The sequence below is a fragment of the Phocoena phocoena genome, chromosome 13, assembly GCF_963924675.1.
Source record: "Phocoena phocoena chromosome 13, mPhoPho1.1, whole genome shotgun sequence".
NCBI classification, from domain to species: domain Eukaryota; kingdom Metazoa; phylum Chordata; class Mammalia; order Artiodactyla; family Phocoenidae; genus Phocoena; species Phocoena phocoena.
Genome location: NC_089231.1, coordinates 19,967,901 through 19,975,247, shown reverse-complemented (window position 1 = coordinate 19,975,247; position 7,347 = coordinate 19,967,901).

Genomic DNA, 7,347 nt, shown 5'->3' with positions numbered 1-7,347 from the left:
TATTGAGGTGCTCCTATATTGGGTGCATATATATTTATAATTATATCTTCTTCTTGGATTGATCCCTTGATCATTATGTAGTGTCCTTCCTTGTCTCTTGTAACATTCTTTATTTTAAAGTCTAGTTTATCTGATATGAATATTGCTACTCCAGGTTTCTTTTGACTTCCAATTGCAGGGAATATCTTTTTCCATCCCCTCACTTTTGGTCTGTATGTGTCCCTAGGTCTGAATTGGGTCTCTTGTAGACAGCATATATATGGGTCTTGTTTTTGTATCCATTCAGCAAGCCTGTGTCTTTTGTTTGGAGCATGTAATCCATTCACGTTTAAGGTAATTATTGATATGGATGTTCCTATGACCATTTTCTTAATTGTTTTGGGTTTGTTTTTGTAGGTCCTTTTCTTCTCTTGTGTTTCCCACTTAGAGAAGTTCCTTTAGCATTTGTTGTAGAGCTGGTTTGTTGGTGCTGAATTCTCTTAGCTTTTGCTTATCTGCAAAGCTTTTGATTTCTCCACTGAATCTGAATGAGTTCCTTGCTGGATAGAGTAATCTTGGTTGTGGGTTCTTCCTTTTCATCATTTTAATTACATCTTGCCACTCCCTTCTGGTTTGTAGAGTTTCTGGTGAAAAATCAGCTGTTAACCTTCTGGGAGTTCCCTTGTAATTTGTCATTTTTTCCTTGCTGCTTTCAATAATTTTTCTTTGTCTTTAATTTTTGCCAATTTGATTAGTATGTGTCTCGGTGTGTTTCTCCTTGGTTTTATCCTGTATGGGACTCTCTGCACTTCCTGGACTTGGGTGGCTATTTCCTTTCCCATGTTAGGGAAGTTTTCGACTATAATCTCTTCAAATATTTTCTCGGGTCCTTTCTCTCTTCTCCTTCTGGGACCCCTATAGTGTGAACGTTGTTGCATTTAATGTTTTCCCAGAGGTCTTTTAGGCTGTCTTCATTTCTTTTCTTTTTTTTTTTTCTTTATTATGTTCCACAGCAGTGAATTCCACCATTCTGTCTTCCAGGTCACTTATCCATTCTTCTGCCTCAGTTATTCTGCTATTGATTCCTTCTAGTGTATTTTTCATTTCAGTTATTGTATTGTTCAACTCTGTTTGTTTGTTGTTTAATTCTTCTAGATCTTTGTTAAACATTTCTTGCATCTTCCCGATCTTTGCCTCCACTCTTTTCCCGAGGTCCTGGATCATCTCCACTGTCATTATTCTGAATTCTTTTTCTGGAAGGTTGCCTATCTCTACATCATTTAGTTGTTTTTTGGGGGTTTTATCTTGTTCCTTCATCTGGTACATAACCCTCTGCCTTTTCATCTTGTCTATTTTTCTGTGAATGTGTTTTTTGTTCCACAGGCTGCAGGATTGTAGTTCTTCTTGCTTCTGTTGTCTGCCCTCTGGGGGATGAGTTTATCTAAGAGGCTTGTGCAAGTTTTGTGATGGGAGGGACTGGTGGTGGGTAGAGCTGACTGTTGCTCTGGTGGGCAGAGTTCGGTAAAACTTTAATCCACTTGACTGCTGTTGGCTGGGGCTGTGTCCCCTCCCTGTTGGTGGTTTGGCCTGAGACAACCCAACATGGGAACCTACCTGGGCTCTTTGGTGGAGCTAATGGCGGAGTCTGGGAGGGCTTACGGCAAGGAATACTTCCCAGAACTTCTGCTGCCCGTGTTCTTGTCCTCACGGTGAGACAGAGCCACCACTGCCTCTGCAGAACATCCTCCAACACTAGCAGGTAGGTCTGGTTCAGTCTCCCCTGGGGTCACTGTTCCTTCCCCTGGGTCCCGATGCACACACTACTTTGTGTGTGCCCTCCAGGAGTGGAGTCTCTGTTTCCCCCTGTCCTGTCAAAGTCCTGCAATCAAATTCCGCTAGCCTTCAAAGTCTGATTCTCTAGGAATTCCTACTCCCGTTACCAGAACCCCATGTTTGGAAGCCTGACGTGGGGCTCAAAACTTCAATCCAGTGGGTGGACTTCTGTGGTATAAGTATTCTCTAGTTTGTGAGTCACCCACCCAGCAGTATGGGATTTGATTTTATTATGATTGCACCCCTCCTACCAACTCACTGTTGCTTCTCCTTTGTCTTTGGATGTGGGGTATCTTTTTTGGTGAGTTCCAGTGTCTTCCTGTCGATGATTGTTCAGCAGTTAGTTGTGATTCTGGTGTTCTCTCAAGAGGGAGTGAGAGCACGTCCTTCTTCTCTGCCATCTTGGACCCTCTTTTGGATTTTCTATAAACCCAATCATGTCTTTGTTTTTTCATATTTTATAACTTTATTTTTGTTTTTCTAACAATGCACTGGCTACAACCTCCAATGTAATGTTGAATGGAAGTGGTGAAAGTGAATATTTTGTGTTGTTCCCAAATTCAGGGGGAAACATGAAATATTTCACCATTAATTATGATGTTAGCTTAGGTTTTATGGAGCTATCCTTTATCAGATTATGGAAAATCTCTTCTATTACTAGTTTGCTCAGAAATTTTATCACAGATGGTTGTTGAATTTTGCCAGAAGTCTTTCTGCATTTTTTTGATATATTCACATGTGTTTTTCTCCTTTATTTCTGTTAATGTGGTGAATTATATTAGCTGTTTTGAATGTTAAACTAACTTTCATTCTAAGTTAGTTTAGGTAGCTGGGTAGACCTCACTTGGTTATGAGTTTTTACCATTTTGATATATTTTTGGATTTAATTTACTATTATTTTGTTTATAATGTTTGTATGTATATTCTTCAGAGATTGACCTTCAGAGATTTCAAGGTCAGCTCTTTAACATCCTATGCCAGGCAGCCTCAAAGTATGGCAAATGTCCTTAGGGGGAAACCAGTCTTGTGTTTAAGTCCCTTTCTGATAGCAGGATTTTATCTCCTAATCACTATGATACTGCTGAAGACTTTACTCTGCCTTTCCATCCTGACTTCCAGCCTCCTGAGCTATTCCAGAACATTACAAAGGCCTTGTGTTTGGGGACCCCCTATTTTCCAGTCTGTTATGCCAGACTCACATGAACAGCAAAAGTTTTGCTGACTCTTTTGTTAGTCAGAACCTCAACTCATACTCAGAATCAACAAATGCTCCCAGAAAATAAAATGGCCTATGATTATTAGATCACTTTGGAAAAGCTCTTTCTTCTTTTAAATTTTAAGTAATCTGATTTTCACTTCTTTGAAAGCCCTTCAATTTTATTGATTGATTGATTGCAGTGGGAGAAGTGTCCTGTTGCAATTTACTATACCTAGACTCTCACTTCACCTCTTTAGATTTGATTTTCTCATTATGAATAAGACCACAAAGTGTTGTTCTTTATAAGCCTTGAAGTCTCTAGAATTTTCATTTTGGGACTTTTAAATTCTATTTTATTAAAAAAATTTTTTTCTGGAAAGAAATTTATTATTCCATACTAGCTGAAGCACACAAATTTATGGCCATGTAGAATTACACAGAAGTATGTAATTTTTTTATTGAATAAAAGATTCTTTAAATTCTATAGTTCTTTACAATTTTCAGAAGTTTCATACATATGATTTTATATATTCTCATAATAACCCTTTCCCCACCCATCCTCCTCCCCCTTTCCTCTCCCCACTGGTAACCAATAGTTTGTTCTCTGTATTTGTGAGTCTGCTTCTTTTCTGTTTTATTCACTAGTTTGTTGTATTTTTTATTTTACAGTATTTGTCTTTCTCTGTCTGACTTATTTCACTTAGCATAATGCACTCCAACTCCATCCATGTTGCTGCAAATGGCAAGAATTCATTCTTTTTTATGGCTGAGTAGGATTCCACTGTAGATATATATCACATCTTCTTTATCCATTCATCTGTTGATGAACACTTAGGTTGCTTCCATACTTTGGCAATTGTAAATAATGCTGCTATGAACATTGGGGTGCACGTATCTCTTTGAATTAGTGTTTTTGTTTTTTTCAGTTATATTCCCAGGAGTGGAATTGCTGGGTCATATGATAATTCTATTTTTAGTTTTTTGAGAATCCTCCATACTATTTTCCACAGTGGCTGCACCAATTTATGTTCCCACCAACAGAGTAGGAGTGTTCCCTTTTCTCCAAATCCTATTATGGGACTTTTTAAAATATCTCTCTACATCAGCTTGCCACATAATGATATTTAACAAATCCTCTAAATATGATGAAGGTAAAAGATAATGCCTGAACTTTAATGTGAATAATTATATAAAATAATTAAATGTAATTTATGATGACCTAATTAGATTTTCTTATTTTGAGAAGAAATATAATAAATGTATTTATTTATTCCTCAGGTTTCAAATGATCTTATTAGATCAAATAAGCCATAATATGACATAATCTAATTTATATTTGTCCGAATTGTATTACTTTAGACACAAAATACAATAGCATCTTATTTTTCTCCCATTCTTTTCTGTACACAGCCATTCCCGAACCTTGGAAATGATGAAGCTCAGAGTTCAGCCTGTAAGTTTGCAACATCAATTGATGTAACTGGTGATGCTGGTCCCAATTTAAATGACATCTGCATCAATAGAGGGACCCTTGGACTTCCAAATTTTCCAAACAGAGAATCCCAACATTTTCAGGTAATGTCTGGGGTGACACTGTTTCTCTGGGTTATGATGTAATCCACATGGAAATGTTTTTGATCTAATATTAGAGAAAAAAACATTCAATCAATTAACATTGTTCTTTTGAAAATCTACAGCATCCTTTGAACATGTCAAATCACTGAGAGGGAATGCAGAAGAGGTAGCTTTATGGGACTCTTAACTTAAGGAGCTAATGATCTTGATGGAAAGAAAAAACACCTATAAAGTTTAGGGAAAATATATAAGCATCAAAAAAAAAAAAGCAAAGTTTTGGGTTCCTTTTTTTGGAGTACCAAGTAGCTGATGACAGCAAATGCATTGACAGTGAATGACGTTGTAACCCTTGCTCAGTGGAAGGTGAAGTCATGTGTTAAAGCCCTGGGGCCCTAGTCTGTGGGTGATCTGGCTCACTCTCCTTCACTTCCTGCTTCTGAGCATAACTGTGGGCCTTCTGTTAGCCTCCTGTTTCTGACCTCGTGTGTTTTCAACCTTGACTTAGACAATATTTAGCCTTGCCTTGGTTTGGTGCCCAGAAGCAGATTTCCGGTGTTCTTTACGCTGTTTCTCATCATTCTGTTTTCTTCACCTTGAGACCTGATCTCCGAGTCTTTCCTCCATTCCTCCCCCTACTCCAGGTGAAAACTTGATTTTGACTGATTGCTACTGATGCCTGGCAGTTTGGTTCGATTTTTCTGGCCCTGGACTACACCCCTCCTCTGATTAATCCTGCTATAGAGACAGTTTGGAAAGACTTTGATAAGAGAAGAGAGGATAAACTCTTAATGACAAGAAACACTGTGGAAGAAGGCTTTTGATAGAATTATTTAGAGAATATATCTCTGATGACCTCAAACAAACCAGACCAGTCAGAGAGCTGAAAGTTATTTTAGATGCCTTTACTTAGCCACAGATGGAAAACATCGCGGTCTAGGAAGTTTAGATTGTTTGTAAGAATTCACACATCTAGATAGTAGCAGTAATAGCACTTGAGCACAGGTCTCAGGTTAGGTTAAGATGAGTTTTTATTAATCTTGCTCCTCTTTTTAAAAATTCAAACAAAAAATGAGGGTAATTTTCCTCTGAGGTGTGAGTATCGTCCTTCCTCTCCTCCCCCTTTGATTTCCTTTCTAAGGCCTAGATGACATGGGGCAGGAGGTGCCATTAGTCATTGGGCTCTCTTAGTTGGTGCCACAAATTCCCTTAGCCTTGGTACCCAATGCCCTTGAACTGCTTCTGATTGCCTAGTGGGTGTCACTCTCAACACCCAAATTGTGGTTTATTGTCTGAGACAGTGTCCACTATTTTGGAAAATTGAAGAGTTACCCTACATGCTCCAATGACATATGCGCTCTTTGTTTCCTTTAGTGATTGTTTTCAGTCATAAGAAAATGGATAAGAATGAGCTAATTAGTGAAATCAGATGTTTTTTGAGTACTTAGAAAGTGCTAGGACCACATTATTCATACTGTTTTCTTATTTACTGTTTAGCCTTATTAAATAGGTGATATTATCCATGCAAGGGAATTGAGGCTTTGCAAGACATGGCAAATTTCCACATACCACCATCTACCTAGTAAAAGGTGGACTTAAAATTTAAACCTAAATCTGTTAGATTCCAATGGCTATGCCCTTAATTACTATAAAGCCCCGCCTTCTGCAAAAATATAATTTGAAGGATGTTTCTTATTGTAATTTTCTCAATAACATTTGGAGGTAGATATTATTATCCCCACTTTTGATACAAGGCAAGTTGAGAATTAGGCAAGTTAAGAAACTTGCTCAGAATATTAATGGGATGGAATTCAAATTCAAGACTCTCTTGTCTCAAGGCTTACATGTTTTATACTATGCAATGTTTCCTCTACAATAACAGATTAGAGAGATATTACAAAGTAATATTACTGACACTAATTCCTATTCTAATCTTGTAGATTTTTATGGATGAAAAAGTAAGATCAAAGAGGTTAACATCTTACACAGTGAAAATAGCTGGTGGCGCACAAGATGAATTCAAATTCAAGACCCTCTTGTCTCAAGGCTTACATGTTTTATACTATGCAATGTTTCCTCTACAATAACAGATTAGAGAGATATTACAAAGTAATATTACTGACACTAATTCCTATTCTAATCTTGTAGATTTTTATGGATGAAAGAGTAAGATCAAAGAGGTTAACATCTTACACAGTGAAAATAGCTGGTGGCGCACAAGATGGATTTCAACCAATGTCTTCAACTCTGATTTGCATGCTGCCATTGCTAACCTGTATGGACACCTAGCTAGAATATTTGATAGGCCATTAATTACTGCATTTAAAATGGAAGGCTGTAAAGCAGACACAAATCTGATAGTTGATAGGCCAATGAAGGGAGATTTTATCAGGTGATATTTTGGGTCCCTCAAATCATGGTATGCAGCAGTCAGACGCACACGTGTAGATACTTCATTTGATGGTGGGAGGAATAAACAGTTTCTAAGATGACATTTAATATCTCTTTTAGCTTTAAATACACATGAAAAGAAAGCAGACAGATCAGTGGCTCTTCCTTTATTCCTATTACAAAGACCAAGCCTTTCCCAAATGAAACATTAAACTTGAGCTAGTATTTATTACTACAGGCTATTAAGGTATTTTTTATGTTTATACATTCTTCCACTGAAGTAATCTATATATAAAAAGATTATAAATGACATATTTTTCTTGCAACATTTGGTTTCAACTTCAGTAATTATATTTAAATCCTTTTCAGGTGAC